We start from the raw sequence: 20,221 nt of genomic DNA on the forward strand, positions 1-20,221 counted from the left end.
TGTACAACAATTCTTCTCAACAAAAGAGAAATATAATCTTAAAGAAATAATTTTAAACATTTGTACGCACATACAACACTTAAGACCGTCAGTATATCAGTATGTGGAATTAAATTACGGAATGGATTAAGCAAAGAAATCAAACAATGTACTAATATGATCCACTTCAAGAAACTCTTCAAACTTAAAGTTTACAAAGTACAAAGAAGAAGAACAATGATAAACATTCTGAATTTATTTGATCCATCCATTTTCTAGAGAATCTTACTTATCTCACCATGTGAAATAAAACTTACTTCACTAAATATTATTTATTTCTAATATTATCACTTGTAAATGGGTTGTACTTGTATAGCGCTTTTCTACCTTTTTTTTTTAAGGAACTCAAAGCGCTTTGACACTATTTCCACATTCACCCATTCATACACACATTCCACACTGATGGCGGGAGCTGCCATGCAAGGTGCTTGGGGAGTTTATTGTGAATAAATTGAGAACAGGAAGTGAACAAAAGTTGTAGAAACTGCTATGTAAAGAAAAGGGTTAGGATTAAATAAACTCTGCTTCTTCCTACTCCTTTTCGAACATGTTGAATAGCGGAACTGGAAATTGTGATGCATCATGTTGTATGTTGTATTTGATGAGCATTCCTCAATTTTATCAGTATTTGTTGCCACCTTTCCCGACTTCTTTGTCCCGTGTTGCTGGCATCAAATTCTATAGTTAATGATTATTTGCACACAAAAAAAAATGTTTATCAGTTTGAACATGTGGAATACCATCTCCGGGTTGGGGAGGAGACCCTCTCCCAAGTGAAGGAGTTCAAGTACATAGGAGTCTTGTTCACGAGTGAGGGAAGAGTGGATCGTGACCGAAAGGACAAGATCAGGGGTACAAGCGGCCGAAATGAGTTTCCTCCGCCGTGTGGCGGGGCTCTCCCTTAGAGATAGCGTGAGAAGCTCTGCCATCCAGGAGGAGCTTAGATTACAGCCGCTGCTCCTCCACATTGAGAGAAGCCAGATGAGGTGGTTCGGGCATCTGGTCAGGATGCCACCCAAACACCTCCCTAGGGAGGTGTTTGGGCACGTCCAACCGGTAGGAGGCCACGGGGAAGACCCAGGACACGTTGGGTCTATGTCTCCCGGCTGGCCTGGGAACGCCTCGGGATCCCCGGGGAAGAGCTGGACGAAGTGGCTGGGGAGAGGAAAGTCTGCGCTTCCCTGCTTAGGCTGCTGCCCCCGCAACCCGGCCTCGGATAAGCGGAAGAAGATGGATAGATGGATGGATGGATGGATGGATGAACATCAAATAAATTGTCTTTGTAGCATATTTAACTGAATACGGGTTGAAAATGATTTGCAAATCATTGTATTCCATTTATAGTTACATCCAACACAATTTCCCAACTCATATGGAAACGGGGTTTGTATGTGTGACGTATCATGTTGTATTCATGCATCCATCCATTTTCTACCGCTTATCCCTTTTGGGGTCGTGGGGGGTCCTGGAGCCTATCGCAGCTGCATTTACACACTAGGACCATTTAGTGTTGCCCATCAACCTATCCCCAGGTGCATGTCTTTTGAGACACCCAAAATGTACATGAAAATAAAGAATGTGGGATTTACAATATTAAAGGCCTACTGCAACCCACTACTACCGACCACGCAGTCTGATAGTTTATAAATCAATGATGAAATATTAACATCGCAACACATGCCAATACGGCCTTTTTAGTTCCCGCGGAGTTTCTTGTTGAAAACGTCGCGGAATGATGATGCTTGCGCGTGAAGTCACGGACTGTCAGGAAATATTAGCGCAGCACTATTTACGGCTAAAAGTCGTCTCTTTTCATCGCACAATTAAACAGTATTCTGGACATCTGTGTTGCTGAATTTTTTGCAATTTGTTCAATTAATAATGGAGAATTCAAAATAGAAAAATGGATTTGGGAAGCTTTAGCCTTTAGCCACACAAACACACGGTGATTCCTTGTTTAAAATTCCTGCAGGTGAAGCTTTACTATGGATCAGAGCGGTCAAGCGAACATGGTTCCCGACCACTTGTCAACCGGCAGGTTTCAGTGAGAAAATTGTGGTAAAAAGTCGCCTCTTACCGGAGATCTGTGGAGTTTGCGCCGTCCTTGTATCTGCCGTCGACTTCCCTCAGACACTGGCCTCAAGAAACCCATGGACACACCCCTCCGACTATCAGGTACTATTTAATCTCACTAAAACACTAGCAACACAATAGAAAGATAAGGGATTTCCCAGAATTATCCTAGTAAATGTGTCTAAAAACATCTGAATCCGTCCCAATGCAATCGCCTTTTTTTTTTTTACTTTATTTATTTATTTTTTCTAGTCTTTCGCTATCAATATCAGCATCCACAAATCTTTCATCCTCGTTCAAATTAATGGGGAAATTGTCGTTTTCTCTGTCCGAATAGCTCTTGCTGCTGGAGGCTCCCAATATAAACAATGTGAAGATGTGAGGAGCCCTCACCCTTGTGACGTCGCCGTCTGCGACTTCCGGTAAAGGCAAGGCTTTTTTTATCAGCACCAAAAGTTGCAAACTTTATCGTCGATGTTCTCTACGAAATCCTTTCAGCAAAAATATGGCAATATTGCGAAATGATCAAGTATGACACATAGAATGGACCTGCTATCCCCGTTTAAATAAGAAAATGTCATTTCAGTAGGCCTTTAACTATGAGCGATAAAATGCTGAATATTGACAACATATGAATGTCACCCCCGCCCTCTTGATCGACATATTTTACAATCAAGCAAAACGCAACAAAAATGCATATTCCTAAGACAAACTCAACTCATATTAAAGTACAAAAGTTTGGTGGCTTTTTCTTGCCAAGTGTTGATGTAATCACTGGCATTTGTTTTGACTTTGCATCTTGTTCTATGTTTAGAAACGAGAGCGTTGCCATAATGTGTTGCCATGTGGGAAGAGCCACAAAAGCCGGGGGCGACCATCCGAGTCGGTCAAAGTCCCGACACGCGTCCGCCCTTCACATGCAGCCACGACACATACGCACAAGCCTACAGTGCTTTTTTAGCCGCTGACTTTCATTGCAAACGACTCTTCTCTCAATGTTTGCTGGCTAAATAACTGCTGGATTCTCCCCAGAAATGGGAAGTTGTGTGTGTGCCTTTTTTTTTTGTATAAAAAGGTAATTAAAGATGTGAGCTATACCCTTATCGTTCTCCGTGTGTGTGTTTTTTTTGCCAGAGAGGCAGGTTGTAGCCTGTATATTTGACTCTCCATACAGTAGCTTGTGTCTATGGTGCATGAAGAGCAGGATTTACTCCTCCAGGAATCGGCCTTTGGCAGGCTCGCTAATGGGATATGGTCCACAGCTCCACCTGTTCCAATGAATTTCTCCCTTTTGGAGCAGCTCCGTGCGGCCCGGTAATGGGGGAGGCAATGGTTTGAGAGACAGTGATGATCACCGTCGGTTTCACGGGTGTTTTTTTTTTCCAGCGGAATCGCTCATGTTCTTCTTGCCGGGGGTGGAAGTGAGGGAAAGCCACAAAGGGCATTTAGGACAAAATAGAAAATCCCTGAAGGGCCTTTACGCATGTTCAAGTAATGTTTCCAGCAAGAGCCACGGTTCAGCTCGGATTTAAGACAGTATTTATTCCATCTTTATATTCGTGGCTCATTTAATATAATGGTGATGTATTAAAACATCATCAAACATGAATGATGCCCATTTTTTTTCCAATCGGGTGCCATTTAATATTTTATTGTAACTACAGTATGTATATATATATATATATATATATATATATACACACACACACACACACACACACACACACACACACACACACACACACACACACACAGTACAGGCCGAAAGTTTGGACACACCTCTTCATTCAATGCATTTTCCTTATTTTCATGACTTTTTACATTGTCGATTGTCATTAAAGGCATCAAAACTATGAATGAACACATGTGGAGTTATGTACTTAACAAAAAAAGCTGAAATAACTGAAAACATGTTTTATATTCTAGTTTCTTCAAAATAGCGACCCTTTGCTTTGATTAGTGCTTTGCCCACTCTTGGCATTCTCTCGATGAGTTTCAAGCACACCTGTAAAGTAAAAAACATTTCAGGTGACTACCTCTTGAAGCTCATGCTGTACAAAATCTACATATATACATACATATATATATATATACACATACATACATACATACATACTTATATATATACATATACATATACATACATACATATACATATATATATATATATATATATATATATATATATATATAAGGGCTGGGCAATGTTGGCTTTTATTAATATCGCGATATTTTTATGCCACATTGCGATATACGATATATATTACGATATTTTGCCTTGGCCTTGAATGAACACTTGATGCATATAATCACAGCAGTATGATGATTCTATGTGTCTACATTAAAACATTCTTGTTCATACTGCATTCACATATCCTACGTTTAAACTTTCATGCAGAGAGGGAAATCACAACGAAGTCAATTGACCAAAAGTGTATTCATTAAATACTCTTCATTCTCTCACGGGTGACTTTTTAAATGAAAGAACAAATTAATAGTGTTGCTACCTTTTTGTAGTAAACCTTCTGCTGCATACTTTGCATTGATTAATTGATATTTGTATTAGTAGATTGCACAGTACAGTACATATTCCGTACAATTGACCACTAAATGGTAACATAGAATACGTTTTTCAACTTGTTTAAGTCGGGGTCCACGTTAATCAATTCATGGTACAAAAATATATATTATCAGCATAATACAGTCATCACACAGGTTAATCATCAGAGTATATACATTGAACAGCATATTGCTGTTGTCTGCTGAATATCTTCCCACTTGGAGCCAAACCACCGCCAGATGATGGATTCCCTGCTCCTTATGTTGGGCATTTATTGTTCTTCCTCCATTTGTGATAAGTTTCGCACCATCTCTCTCTCTCTGATCGGCGAGAGCTATGACGCTAGACTCGCGAGAGTATGTTACGTATGTAAGAAGGCGGGCTTGTTTTCCGTCTCTGTGAGAATGAGAGACGAGGAAGAGTGAGAAATGCCTGTTGTGTAATGCCTGCAGCTAAAAGCAACTCAACCTTCCTCAGCTAACGTTAGCCATGCTAACGTTAGCTCTCGGCGAGAGCGTGTGACGCTACATGCGCGACAGTCTGTGACGTATGTAGGAAGGCGGGCTTATTTTACGTCTTTGTGAGAAGGACAGACGAGAAGAAGTGAGACACGCCAGTAATGTAATGCACGCAGCTAAAACCAACTGTGGGGGAACATATAATCGAATATTACGCTATCGCTCAAAATACATCACATGAACATAGACAAGACCTTTTGGAGGAAATTTCTGTGGTCACAATACCCCTGCAATATGTTTGGACAACAAAATGTGAGGCCTTTAATCCCAGAAACACCATCCTACCGTCAAACATGGTGGTGGTAGTATTATGCTCTGCGCCTGTTTTGCTGTCAATGGAACTGGTGCTTTACAGAGAGTAAATGAGACAATGAAAAAGGAGGATCACCTCCAAATTCTTCAGGACAATCTAAAATCATCAGCCCGGAGATTGGGTCTTGGGCGTAGTTGGATGTTCCAATAGGACAATGACCCCAAACACACGTCAAAAGTGGTAAAGGAATGGCTATACTAGGCTAGAATTAAAGTTTTAAAATGACCTTCCCAAAGTCCTGACTTAAACCCCAATGAGAACATGTGGACAATGCTGAAGAAACGAGTCCATGTCAGAAAACCAACAAACTTAGCTGAACTGCACCAATTTTGTCAAGAGGAATGGTCAAAAATTTAACCACAAGTTTGCCAGAAGCTTGTGGATGGCTACCAAAAGTGCCTTATTGCAGTGAAACTTGCGAAGGGACATGTAACCAAATATTAACATTGCTGTATGTATACTTTTGCCCCAGCTGATTTGGTCAGTTGCCTTCAGGATGCGCCGTTTTGTGGGCGGTCTTATTTACGTGGCTCACCTTTGGCAGCGTCTTGTCCCCGTCGTCTTTGTTGTAGTGGTGTAGTGTGCAAGGACGGGAGTGGAAGAAGCGTCAAAAGATGGAGTTAACCATTTTAATGACATTCAGACTTTACTTCAATCAACAACGGAGCAGCATTTCCTCATCCATTGCTCACTTGTGCAACATCAACGTCGGAAAGGACCCCGTTAAAAAACATCTGACCAGAACCCTCTAGGAACTAAAGATCCTTGGGTAAATTATGTAAACCCATTACAGTTTTTACCGCTTTGATAGCTAGTCTACTGACAGATATATGTAAGAACTTTACGCTCCTCTATATTAGAAATGACAACAGCGGAAGATGAATGCCACATAAGAAGGTAGAGAAAAGGTGTCAACACTGACTACAATGGTGGAAGTGCGCACATTTTCAGGACTTATGCACATCCCAAAAACACATCAGCAGGTACCAGAAGGTAAGAAAAGTTGATTTTACATAATATTGCGAAGCAAAACGCGAGATAATATGTCTGCTAATAGGTGCCAGCATTTTGAGGTCCTATACACACAACATAATAATACTCGTATGTTGAAGCACAGTACAATCCATCAATCGGTGCGACTTCTTAAAGGCCTACTGAAACCCACTACTACCCACTACGCAGTCTGATAGTTTGTATATCAATGATATATAAACTATCAATACGGCCTTTTTAGTTTACTGAATTACAATTTAAAATTTCCCGGGAGTTTCGTCTTGAAAACGTCATGTAATGATGACGTGTATGCAAGTCGTCACGGGTTTTTAGGAAGTATGAGCCCTGCGCACACACACAGCTAAAAGTCGTCTGCTTTAACCGCATAATTACACAGTATTTTGGAGATCTGTGTTGCTGAATCTTTTGCAATTTGTTCATTTAATATTGGAGAAGTCAAAGTAGAAAGACGGAGTTGGAAAGCTTTAGCCTTTAGCCACACAAACACACGGTGATTCCTTGTTTAAAATTCCTGGAGGTGAAACTTTACTATGGATCAGAGCGCGGTCAAGCGAACATGAATCACGACGGAAAGTCAACCAGCAGGTTTCGGTGAGAAAATTGTGGTTAAAAAGTCGCTTCTCACCGGAAAAAAGCTGTGCTTGTGCCGTCCATAGCTGCCGTCGACTCCCCTTAGACATTGGCGTCAAGACACCCGTGGAGACACACCTCCGACTATCAGGTACTGTTAAACTCTCTAAAACACTGTGTAATTATGTTAAACTCACTAAAACACTAGCAACACAATAGAAAGATAAGGGATTTCCCAGAATTATCATAGTAAATGTGTCTAAAAACATTGGAATCCGTCCCAATAGAATCGTGTTTTTTTTTTAACTTTTTTTATTTTTTTTTTTTTTCTAGTCCGTCGCTATCAATATCCTCAAACCCGAATCTTTCATGCTCACTCAAATTAATGGGGAAATTGTCGTTTTCTCGGTCCGAATAGCACTTTTTGTTGGAGGCTCCCATTAAAATCAATGTGAATATGTGAGGATCCATCAACATGTGACGTCATCGTCTGCGACTTCCGGTAGAGGCAGGGCTTTTCTCTTAGCGCCGAAAGTTGCGAACTTTATTGTGGATGTTCTCTACTAAATCCTTTCAGCAAAAATATGGCAATAACGCGAAATGATCAGGTATGACACATAGAATGGACCTGCTATCCCCGTTTAGATAAAAAAAAATCTCATTTCAGTAAGCCTTTAACTTACCGAAATCGTACTAAAAACATTTTGACAGATTTTTGAGCACAGTGTGTAATGTTCTATACTTTCAATGGAACATTTAAAGTTGTGGTGTTGTTTACTCGCGTCATATCGCAGTCTACGCATATCTCTTATGTGTGACTGCCATCTAATGGTCACACCAATCATTACACCATGTTCGAAATAAAATAGGTGTGAGGTCAGTAAGCTCAACCAGAATTATTTCGTACATTAGGCGTACTGTCGAATTTTGTAAAAATTTAAGGATTTTAAGTGTGCCTTATAGTGAAATATGGTACATGAAGACATGCACACATGCATATCCATCAATTATGCAAATGACACAATGGTGTCTTATAAACATCCCGCCCTCGCTGCAGTCCTGTGGGAGACACTGTCCTGGTGTACATTTGTGAGTGCATGCTTGTTGGCTAATAGAGGTGTTTAGTCACAGATCTCTGTGACAGGTGGCCCTGCCGGCCTCCAGTGTGTGCTCAGTGCAAGTGCTCTCCTGGGTGAGGAGCTGTCGCATCCACTTACACCAGGGAACCCTTCGTCCTTTTCTTTAACCGCAACTTACTTGGCCCTGATTTCACAACAAAAAAAAAAGTCTGCCGCTTTTTTTTCCCGCTTCATTTGATGTTCCCAAGTCAACCTTCTCTTTCTCTACCTCTGACAAACACAATCACCGCGCTTGTAAAGCACATCGGGGAGTCTGCCGCAGCAAAGTTTTTGAAAAATAATAAGACCCAGATTGGCGTCTTTATGCTGGAAGGCATTTTGTCCGACCACACACACACACACACACATGCACACACACACACACGCACACACGCACGCACGCACGCACGCATGCGCGCGCGCGCACACACACCCACACGCGCACAAGCACACACGCACACACATTCTTGTATTTGTTACCTTCTTGAGACCTCCGGAAAATGCTAACCTCTTTAGGACCACCCTTTCTAGATATATAAAGATTTGTATTTACAACATTATATATACAAACTATGCAAATACAACATAGGTTGTTGTGAAAAAGTTGTTCGAATTTCACAAGAAAAACTTAATTTTGGCAGTGAGTCATAATTTTTACTCAACACAAGTCAACATTTTACAAGAAAAACTGAACATTTGTGCAATATTATGATAAAGGTTGGAATTTTACTAAACAGTTGCATTTTAACAAGAAAAGTTTAAAATGTTGGCAACTTTATGTAAAGAGTCGCAAATATACTCGACAAATGTCACAATTATATAAGAAAACTCAAACATTTTTGAAATATTATAATAATAATCATAATTTTACTAAAAGAAATTCCTGTTTTATAAGAACAACAAAAATGGGCAATATTGTGATAAAAGTCAAATTGTTATATGCATTAAAAAGTAATGATTTTACATAAAAAAGTTATTGTTTTATGAGAAAATATTGCAATGTTACAGAAAAAGAATGAATATGAGGAATTGTCCCCTTCTTTATAAGGAAAAAGTCAACACATTGTGAGAAAAAGACTACTTTTAATTAAGCTTAAACATTTTTGTTCGTAATTGTTTATTAATCTTCATTATTTATTTCAAGTTATTCATATTTATTTTCTTTTTTTAATTAATTTTGGCCAAAGGAGCGTATGTCAATTTCTTACATAGTTGTTATTACATATGTTGGCCAGAAGGGTCGCAATACACATTTTTACACACACTGGTTATTTCATATGTTGACCAGAGGGGGAGCACTTTTAAAACCGACACACAGTCAATTTGAAAAATCCCTCCTTTTCGGGACCACCCTAATTTTGGTAGATTTCCCCACCAAGGGTGTAAATGATACATTCTCTATTGGAAGCAATGTTTTTCCGTATTGGGATCATGATTTATGTCCGAACTTGTTCACATCTCCTCATATGGGAAATACTTTTCTTTGTTGATGTCTCAAGAAGGGCAGAAATACAAGAACACACACACACACACACACACACACACACACACACACACACACACACACAATACAATGCAGCGTGTGTCCATATTTGTGAGGACCTCACGGAGCTTTTTTGTGTCATTGTCTGTGCTGCAAGTGCTGTCTCAGCAGAGCACGCTTTGTGTGTGACAATTGAACCGTGTGTGTGTGTGTGTGTGTGTGTGTGTGTGTGTGTGTGTGTGTGTGTGCGTGCGTGTGTGTAGGTGGGGAGAAAATGTCATTTTTGTTCTGCATCAACAACATGTCACTGAGAGGGAAACTATTCCTCCATTGCACGCGCTCCAAAACACTTACTGTAGGCTATCAATTATGCAGTTTGAAATCAGACATGATGGTGGAAACAAGAGGAGTCAGACAGTTGTTGCAGCTGCATTTGGCATGGCATGATTTAAAGCAACAATAAGTTGTCGATGGACCGTAGGAGCGGCAAAATCATGCCGAAGGCAGAGGCACTGGAAAGGAGGATGGCATCGTTGCCGTTGCCATGGCAACCCCGCATCACCTGCTTGAGCGCAGTAACGAGCAGCCTCAACGCTTGGTTCGGTGTTAAAATGCAGACCACTTCTCACTCGCATTAAAGGACCCTTTTTCATGCAAATTTGACTTTTTATTGACGTTCTTACAGCAATTATGTAGAACTGTGTCCCCTGATGCCTCCGTGTGTGTGTCACTTTAAAAAAAAAAACGATACAGCTGCTGTGTCGTTTGACTGCGAAACTTCCAACTGTGATTTATCAAGAAGTGTTTTTGTCGCTAACGACTCGTACTACAAACCCCAAAACCAGTGAAATTGGCACGTTGTGTAAATGGTAAATAAAAACAGAATATAATACAAACCCCGTTTCCATATGAGTTGGGAAATTGTGTTACATGTAAGTATAAACGGAATACAAAGATTTGCAAATCATTTTCAACCCATATTTGATGTTCAAACTGATCAACTTTTTTTTTCTGCAAATAATCATTAACTTTAGAATTTGATGCCAGCAACACGTGACAAAGAAGTTGGGAAAGGTGGCAATAAATACTGATAAAGTTGAGGAATGCTCATAGAACACTTATTTGGAACATCCCACAGGTGTGCAGGCTAATTGGGAACAGGTGGGTGCCATGATTGGGTCTAAAAACAGCTTCCCAAAAAATGCTCAGTCTTTCACAAGAAAGGATGGGGCGAGGTACACCCCTTTGTCCACAACTGCGTGGGCAAATAGTCAAACAGTTTAAAAACAACGTTTCTCAAAGTGCAATTGCAAGAAATTTAGGGATTTCAACATCTACGGTCCATAATATCATCAAAAGGTTCAGAGAATCTGGAGAAATCACTCCACGTAAGCGGCCGGAAACCAACATTGAATGACCATGACCTTCTGTATCAAAAACCGACATCAATCTCTAAAGGATATCACCACATGGGCTCAGGAACACTTCAGAAAACCACTGTCACTAAATACAGTTTGTCGCTACATCTGTAAGTGCAAGTTAAAGCTCTACTATGCAAAGAGAAAGCCAATTATCAACAACATCCAGAAACGCCGCCGGCTTCTCTGGGCCTGAGATCATCTAAGAAGGACTGATGCAAAGTGGAAAAGTGTTCTGTGGTCCGACGAGTCCACATTTCAAATTGTTTTTGTAAATATTCGACATTGTGTCATCCGGAGCAAAGTGGAAGCGAACCATCCAGACTGTTATCGACGCAAAGTTCGAAAGCCAGCATCTCTGATGGTATGGGGGTGCATTAGTGCCCAAGGCATGGGTAACTCACACATCTGGGAACGCACCATTAATCATGAAAGGTACATACAGGTTTTGGAACAACATATGCTGCCATCTAAGCGCCGTCTTTTTCATGGACGCCCCTGCTTATTTCAGCAAGACAATGCCAAGCCACATTCAGCACGTGTTACAACAGCATGTCTTGGTTAAAAAAAGAGTGTTGGTACTTTCCTGGCCCGCCTGCAGTCCAGACCTGTCTCCCATCGAAAATGTGTGGCGCAATATGAAGCGTAAAATAAGACATCAGAGACCTCGGACTGTTGAACGACTGAAGCTCCACATAAAGCAAGAATGGTAAAGAATTATACTTTCAAAGCTTCAACAATTAGTTTCCTCAGTTCCCAAACGTTTATTGAGTGTTGTTAAAAGAAAATGTGATGTAACACAGTGGTGAACAAGCCCTTTCCCAACTACTTTGGCACGTGTTGCAGCCATGAAATTCTAAGTTAATTATTATTTACAAAAAAAAATCCAAAAGTTTATGAGTTTGAACACCAAATATCTTGTCTTTGTAGTGCATTCAATTGAATATGGGTTGAAAAGGATTTGCAAATCATTGTAATCATTTATATTTACATCCAACACAATTCCCCAACTCATATGGAAACGGGGTTTGTAATTTGCAAATCCTCTTCAACCTATATTCAATTGAATAGACAGCATGGACAAGATACTTTACATTTGAACATGTGAACTTTATTATTTTAGCAAATATTGGTTCATCTGGAATTTGATGCCTGCAACATGTTTCAAAAAATCTGGCACAAGTGGCAAAAAAGACTGACAAAGTTGAGGAAAGCTTATCTAACACTTATTTGGCACATCCCACAGGTGAACAGGCTAATTGGGAACAGGTGGGTGCCATGATTGGGTATAAAAGCAGCTTCCATGAAATGCTCAGTCATTCACTAACAAGGATGGGACGAGGGTCACCACTTTGTGAACAAATGTGTGAACAAATTGTCAAACAGTTTAAAAACAACATTTCTCAGCCAGTTATTGCGAGAAATTTAGGGATTTCACCATTTACGGTCCATAATATCATCAAAAAGGTTCATTGAAAAAGCGACAGTGTGTAAAGGATATCACCACATGGGCTCAGGAACACTTCAGAAAACCACTGTCAGTAACTACAGTTTGTCGCTACATCAGTGAGTACAAGTTAAAACTATACTATGCTACGCGAAAGCCATTAATCAACAACACCCAGAAACTCCGCCGGCTTCGCTGGGCCCAAGCTCGTCTGAGATGGACTGATGCAAAGTGGAAACGTGTTCTTTGGTCTGACGAGTCCACATTTCAAATGGTTTCTGGAAACTGTGGACGTCGTGTCCTCCGGACCAAAGAGGAAAATAACCATCTGGACTGTTATAGGCGCAAAGTTGAAAAGCCAGCATCTGTGATTAATGTTGAAAAGTACAAACAGGTTTTGGAGCAATGTATGTTGACATCCAAGAAAAGTATTTTTCATGGACGCCCCTGCTTATTTCAGCAAGACAACACCAAGTCACGTGTTACAACAGTGTGGCTTTATAGTAAAATAGTGTGGGTACTAGACTGGCCTGCCTGTAGTCCAGACCTGTCTCCCATTGAACATGTGTGGCGCATTATAAAGCCTAAAATACCACAACAGAGACCCCAGACTGTTGAACAACTTAAGCTGTACACCAAGCAAGAATGGGAAAGAATTCCTTCCACCTGAAAAGCTTAAAAAATTGGTCTCCTCAGTTCCCAAACGTTTACTGAGTGTTGTTATAAGGAAAAAGTAAATGTAAAAAAAAGGGTATAAAGATCTCATGTGATGAAAAAGAGGCAGCATTTTTTTGTTCTTATAACTAATCATACCGGTACTTAAAACTTGTAACCAAAAATTACAAAATTGTGTCTTCAAATATGAAAAAGGTTTTTTGTTTTTTTAGTCATCCTTGGTACACTTCTCAGACACCAGTGATTTAGGCCATCACACTTCCAGCCTACTATAATGTGGATATAATTGTTGAAAAAGAACATTATGGTACCTTTAAATGTCTCCATGATTGCACCTGATGACTCTGTCCCTTGCAAGCATTGTTTCTGTGCAGTGCAGGTTTGGACTCCATGCACTAAGCCTTCATCCTGTGAATGGAGAGATAACGCTGATTGAAATATGCTCAGTTTTAGAAAGCTGGCAGGGAATTTCATGCTGTGGCATTACATGGAAGCGTGACGTGACTGCATGAATACAAAAACCCACTAGCGCCATCAGTTGGTTTGTAACGCCTCAGTCGGATTGTTTTCAAAGCACTTTGGCGCCATCTTGAGGGCTTTTAGGGAAATCGCAGTTTTTTTGTGAGATTCTTGTAGTTTATAAATAATGGAAAAAATATATATCACTGCATGATACATAATTATAAGGATTTATTCATATTTCGGGCATCACTTTTGACAACTTTCCACGTGCATGGAGATCATTTTATGGACCAGTACTGAAATTTGATCTGCAGCCAGTTTAGCTGCTTTAAAATATTGCCAATCTTGCATGTCTATTCTGGACAATGAACGTGTAGCCCTTTATTGGGTAATGAACCGTGTGTGCATACTTATCTGGACTGATCATTTGATTTCTCACAGCCAATCAAAAAAAGTAAAAAAAAAATATATATCAATAAGGGAAATTAAAGAAGAAAAAGTATGTTTTACTAGCACTGTACATAAAAATGCAGTACAATGTTCAGTTCAGTTTCAGTTTATTTGGAACATGCATGCAATACACTGTAGTGCATCACACAATTACAGTTGTTTCATTACAGCACGTCCAAAAAGGAGTAGGAAGAAGCAGAGCTTATTTAATTCTACCCCTTTTCATACCATAGCAATTTTATTCAATTTCATTGCTCTCTGTTACAGAACAGTGAACAAATAAATAAGTGAACAAATAAATAATAAATATGCCATGGTGAGCAAACACATATTATATACATAAATAATATTTGTCTCAACAAAAAAAAAGAAAAGGGTTCAAGATGTTCATCATAATTATTGTTCTGTGTACTTTGTGAACACTTTTATATTGAGCAGTCTCTTAAACTCAATCATATTGATACGCTAGATACAATAGATACAATAGATACGCTATTGTACAGTGGATGTCAGGTGTAGATCCACCCATGCCATTTGTTTACATTCAGGCGCGCTAACTTTTGTTAGGTTAATAAATCAATATCAGGTTGAAAAATCATGCCTTAGGTATGCTGCTGTTGAGCATTGCGTCATTCATTTTTTATGTGACTTCAGTGGCATATTTGTTTTAAAATATCAAATTCTTAATTGTACATCTTCTTGGCCGTTGAACACGAGATGTTCCATTCTTTTAGTCTTTTTAAGTCACCAAGCAGCTATAAAATTATAAAAGGTTATGTCTGGAACGAAAATTTCTGACACGGACAGAGGGTTCTCGCTCTTTGCAGCACCATTGGCAGTTTGCATGGACAATCCAGATGTTCATGCAAATGTTCCAAAACGATGGCCACAGAACAGTTCCAGTTTTGCTAAGTCACATCGTGAGTGCTAAATAATTATTTTTGCATCTCCTCCCAGTATTTTGGGGATTCTGATAATCAACAAAAATTTCAAATTACAAACACCGTTTCCATATGAGTTGGGAAATTGTGTTAGATATAAATATAAACGGAATACAATGATTTGCAAATCCTTTTCAACCCATATTCAGTTGAATGCACTACAAAGACAAGATATTTGATGTTCAAACTCATAATTTTTTTATTTTTATTTTGCAAATAATAATTAACTTAGAATTTCATGACTGCAACATGTGCCAAAGTAGTTGGGAAAGGGCATGTTCACCACTGTGTTACATCACCTTTTATTTTAATAACACTCAATAAACATTTGGGAACTGAGGAAACTAATTGTTGAAGCTTTGAAAGTGGAATTCTTTCCTATTCTAGTTTTATGTAGAGCTTCAGTCGTTCAACAGTCCAGGGTCTCCGCTGTCGTATTTTACGCTTCATAATGTGCCATACATTTTCGATGGGAGACGGGTCTGGACTGCAGGCGGGCCAGGAAAGTACCAACACTCTTTTTTACGAAGCCACGCTGTTGTAACACGTGCTGAATGTGGCTTGGCATTGCCTTGCTGAAATAAGCAGGGGCATCCATGAAAAAGACAGCGATTAGATGGCAGCATATGTTGTTCCAAAACCTGTATGTACCTTTCAGCATTGATGGTGCCTTCACAAATGTGTAAGTTACCCATGCCTTGGGCACTAATGCACCCCCATACCATCACAGATGCTGGCTTTTGAACTTTGCGTAGATAACAGTCTGGATGGTTCGCTTTCCCTTTGGTCCGGATGACACGTTGTCGAATATTTTCAAAAACAATTTGAAATGTGGACTCGTCAGACCACAGAACACTTTTCCACTTTGCATCAGTGCATCTTAGATGATTTCGGGCCCAGAGAAGCCGGCGACGTTTCAGGATGTTGTTGATAAATGGCTTTTGCTTTGCATAATAGAGCTTTAACTTGCATTTACAGATGTAGCGACGAACTGTAATTAGTGACAGTAGTTTTCTGAAGTGTTCCTGAGCCCATGTGGTGATATCCTATAGAGATTGATGTCGGTTTTTGATACATTGCCGTCTGAGGGCCGAAGGTCACGGTCAATCAATGTTGGTTTCCGGCCATGCCGCTTACGCGGAATGATTTCTCCAGACTCTCTGAACCTTTTGATGATATTATGGACCGTAGATGTTGATAATCCCTAAATTTCTTGCAATTGCACTTTGGGAAACATTGTTGTTAAACTGTTTGACTATTTGCCCACACAGTTGTGGACAAAGGGGTGTACCTTGCCCCATCCTTTCTTGTGAAAGACTGAGCATTTTTTGGGAAGCTGTTTTTATACCCAGTCATGGCACCCACCTGTTCCCAATTAGCCTGCACACCTGTGGGATGTTTCAAATAAGTGTTTGATGAGCATTCCTCAACTTGATCAATATTTAGTGCCACTTTTCCCAACTTCTTTGTCACGTGTTGCTGGCATCAAATTCTAAATGTTAATGATTATTTGCACACAAAAAAAGTGTATCAGTTTGAACATCAAATATATTGTCATTGTAGCATATTCAACTGAATATTGGTTGAAAAGGATTTGCAAATCATTGTATTCCGTTTATATTTACATCTAACACAATTTCCCAACTCATATGGAAACGGGGTTTGTATTTGTACCATGAATTGATTAACAAGTTGAAAAAACGTATTTAGGTGTCACCATTTAGTGGTTAATTGTACGGAAAATGTACTGAACTGTGCAATCTACTCATAAAAGTTTCAATCAATCAAAAGCATTCTGTATATTCCGGACTATAGTGCGCACCGGATTATAAGGCACATTAAAAGGGATCATATATGTATACTTTTTTCTAAAGGGAAAACACTTCCTTGTGGTCTACATAACATGTAATGTTGGTTCTTTGGTCAAAATGTTGCATAGATTATGTTTTACAGATCATCTTCAAGCCGCTTTCTGACAGTCGCTTCTAATGTTATTAGAGAATAATGTAAACTCACTCCACCAGTTTATTTCAGCGCTTTCATGGCGAGTTAACTGACAGATATAAGTAAAGCCTTTACACTACTTTACATTAGAAATGGCAACAGCAGAGGATGAAGGTCCCATAACAAGAAGATAGAGAAGTAGAAGAAGCTATCAACTACGGAGTTGTTACCGACTACAAAGGCGGATGCACAAATTTTCAGGACTCATGTAGATCTCAAATAAAGATCAGCAGGTCCCAGAAGGGAAGAAATGCGAAACAAAAATACAGATAATGTCTTACCTTTTACACACACCATAATAATACTTGTATGTGGAACCACAGTACAATCCAGAGCAGTGCGGCTTCATAACTTACCAAAGTCGTACTAAAACATTTTGATAGATTCTTGAGAACCATGTGTAATGTTCTATATTTTCAATGGAACATATACACTTTTGGTGTTCTTGAGTCATATTGCAGTCTACACATACAGTATATCTTATGTGTGGCTGCCATCATATTGCATTCTACATGTATCTCTTATGTGTGACTGCCATCACATTGCAGTCTACACGCATTTCTTATGTGTGACTGCCATCTACTAGTCACACTTATCATTTCACCATGTACCAAATAAACAAACAAATAGCTTCGAGGTCGGTAAGCACAACCAAAATGATCTCGTAAATTAGGTGCACCGGGTTATAAGGCGCACTGTCGGGTAGTGAGAAAATGAAAGCATTTTAAATGCGACCGTAGTCCCAAAAATACAGTATATTTTGCATATTAATGAAGACACATGGTGAATGGATTACGCAAGATGTTTTGCTCATTTAAAGGTGTTCTGATGTGGTTTCATTTCTATTAAAAAAACAAAAAAACATTCAACTCAAAAGGAACGCTGTGGAACAGAACACCTTAAATGAGCTACTTTTCTGAACAAAAGCCAGTTTTTCTCCACGTAACTATTGTCCTCATGTTGATTCTCGTCGACATCGACTTGGCTTTGCTCGGGGAGTTGAGGCTGATGCTTCGCAGCATCTGCAGTGGGCTCCTCTGGGTTGCCGCCTGACATCTTGTCTTCATAAAGGCTTGGTAATAAGATTCTGTCTACACGTGTCAAGACACTGTTGTTTTTTTTTGTCTAGCTCGTTGTGGTTTTTCTATAGCGAAGCTTGACAAGTACAGCGGCAAACAAAAAGCACTAACACTCACACTCCCATTTTACTGTTGGAAGATATGTCGGGGGGGTGTTAATGTATCAAACACGGTGTTCTTTGGAATAAAGGATGAAAAAAGATGCAATGTTGACTCACGTCTTCCAGCAAGTGTCAGCTATTTAGTAATCACAACTTCCTAATCTCTTTGACCTCCCATTGAAGGTAACACAATTCAACACTGACCAGACACACATAAAATGTATCTATTTATAGTCAACTTTTTCAAGGAGATGTTGAGAAATTTCTGTTTTACTGGAAGTGATGTTGCACGGACGCTGTCTCGTGGTAAGCCTAAGAGTCACTTAAAGCAGGCCTGGGAAAATTATTTTTCCTCGGGGGGTCAAATTTAGACAAAAAAATGAGCCTGTACGCCGGTATGTCTATTTTCAGGAACATTAATACAAGACAATAATGTCTGACAGAATGCTAAAAATTTTATGACAGACTGCCTTAACAAACAGAATGGAATTTGACATTTTTTTAATGAATGAGACACCCAGAATGTACATGAAAATAAAGAATGTGGGATTTACAATATTAACTGTGAATGATAAAACACTGAATATTGACAACTAATACACGTCACATACCCTCTTGATTGACATATTTTACAATCAAGCAAAACACAACAAAAATGCAACAAACAAGAAGGGTAAAAAAAATAATAATAACCTACAATCTGATATATGTGGTATATCACTAAGCTTTACAACTTTGTTGTAAAAATCTCCTTCTGTGCCTGGAAGGAGATTTAAGGCTAATATTTTGTGGAAACGCTCCCCACCCACACTGCTTGGTGCCTCGTCTGAGTTGCTGTGACTTTGACTACCATAGTAACTAATTAGATTACCATAGTAACTAGTATATGATACAAAAACGCATATTCCAACCATTGAAATACTTTGTATAGTTCAAGACTTACGGTCATTTGAAAACATCACTGCACATCATAATGGCAGCTATAGTTTCCAAATTAAAGATCTAAGAAAAACTATTTGGGACTGTCTGGCGGGCCAGATTGAAAAGTAGGGGTGTGGGAAAAAAACGATTCGAATACGAATTGCGATTCACATGTTGTGCGATTCAGAATCGATTCTCGTTTTTAGAAAAATCAATTTTTATTTTTTTTTAGCAATCCAACAAAACAATACACAGCAATACCATAAAAATGCAATCCAATTCCAAAACCAAACCTGACCCAGCAACAGAGCAATTGAAAGGAGACACAAACACGACACAGAACAAACCAAAAGTAGTGAAACAAAAATGAATATTATCAACAACAGTATCAATATTAGTTATAATTTCAGCATAGCAGTGATTAAAAATCCCTCATTGACATCATCATTAGACATTTATAAAAACAAAAAAAAGAACAATAGTGTCACAGTGGCTTACACTTGCATCACATCTCATAAGCTTGACAACACACTGTATCCAATGTTTTCACAAAGATAAAATAAATCATATTTTTGGTTCATTTAATAGTTAAAACACATTTAAATTATTCCAATCAGTTCATAAACATTGTACTTTACAATTATAAAAGCTTGTTTTTTAAAATCTACTACTCTGCTGGCATGTCAGCAGACTGGGGTAGATCCTGCTGAAATCCTATGTATTGAATGAATACAGAATCGTTTGAAATCGGAAAAATATCGTTTTTAAATCAAGAATTCCGTTGAATCAAAAAAATCGATACATAATCGAATCGTGAACCCAAGAATCGATATTGAATCGAATCGTGGGACACCCAAAGATTTGCAGCCCTAACGGGTAACCTGTGGCCGTCGGGCCTTAATTAGCCCAAGTCTGAGTTAAAGTACAGTTTTTTTAGTTTCCTATATTCAAACACAGTGTTACTGTTCAAACTGTGTGCAATGTTAAAATGCCAAAAATATTAAACATGCTTGTGAAATAAAACCTGTTGTCTGT

At 39.1% G+C, this 20,221-nt stretch overlaps 1 long non-coding RNA gene across 1 annotated transcript in view; it reads right to left on the reverse strand.

Annotated features, from left to right (window-relative positions):
* The window catches only part of LOC133568401 (uncharacterized), a 50,128-nt gene that overhangs the window by 16,966 nt on the left and 12,941 nt on the right, over positions 1-20,221 (reverse strand). Inside the window, exon 3 of the long non-coding RNA XR_009809597.1 lies at positions 13,540-13,636. This is a non-coding gene — a long non-coding RNA (uncharacterized LOC133568401). The remainder of the gene's footprint in view (positions 1-13,539; positions 13,637-20,221) is intronic.

The sequence above is a fragment of the Nerophis ophidion genome, linkage group LG14 (assembly GCF_033978795.1).
Source record: "Nerophis ophidion isolate RoL-2023_Sa linkage group LG14, RoL_Noph_v1.0, whole genome shotgun sequence".
Taxonomy (NCBI): domain Eukaryota; kingdom Metazoa; phylum Chordata; class Actinopteri; order Syngnathiformes; family Syngnathidae; genus Nerophis; species Nerophis ophidion.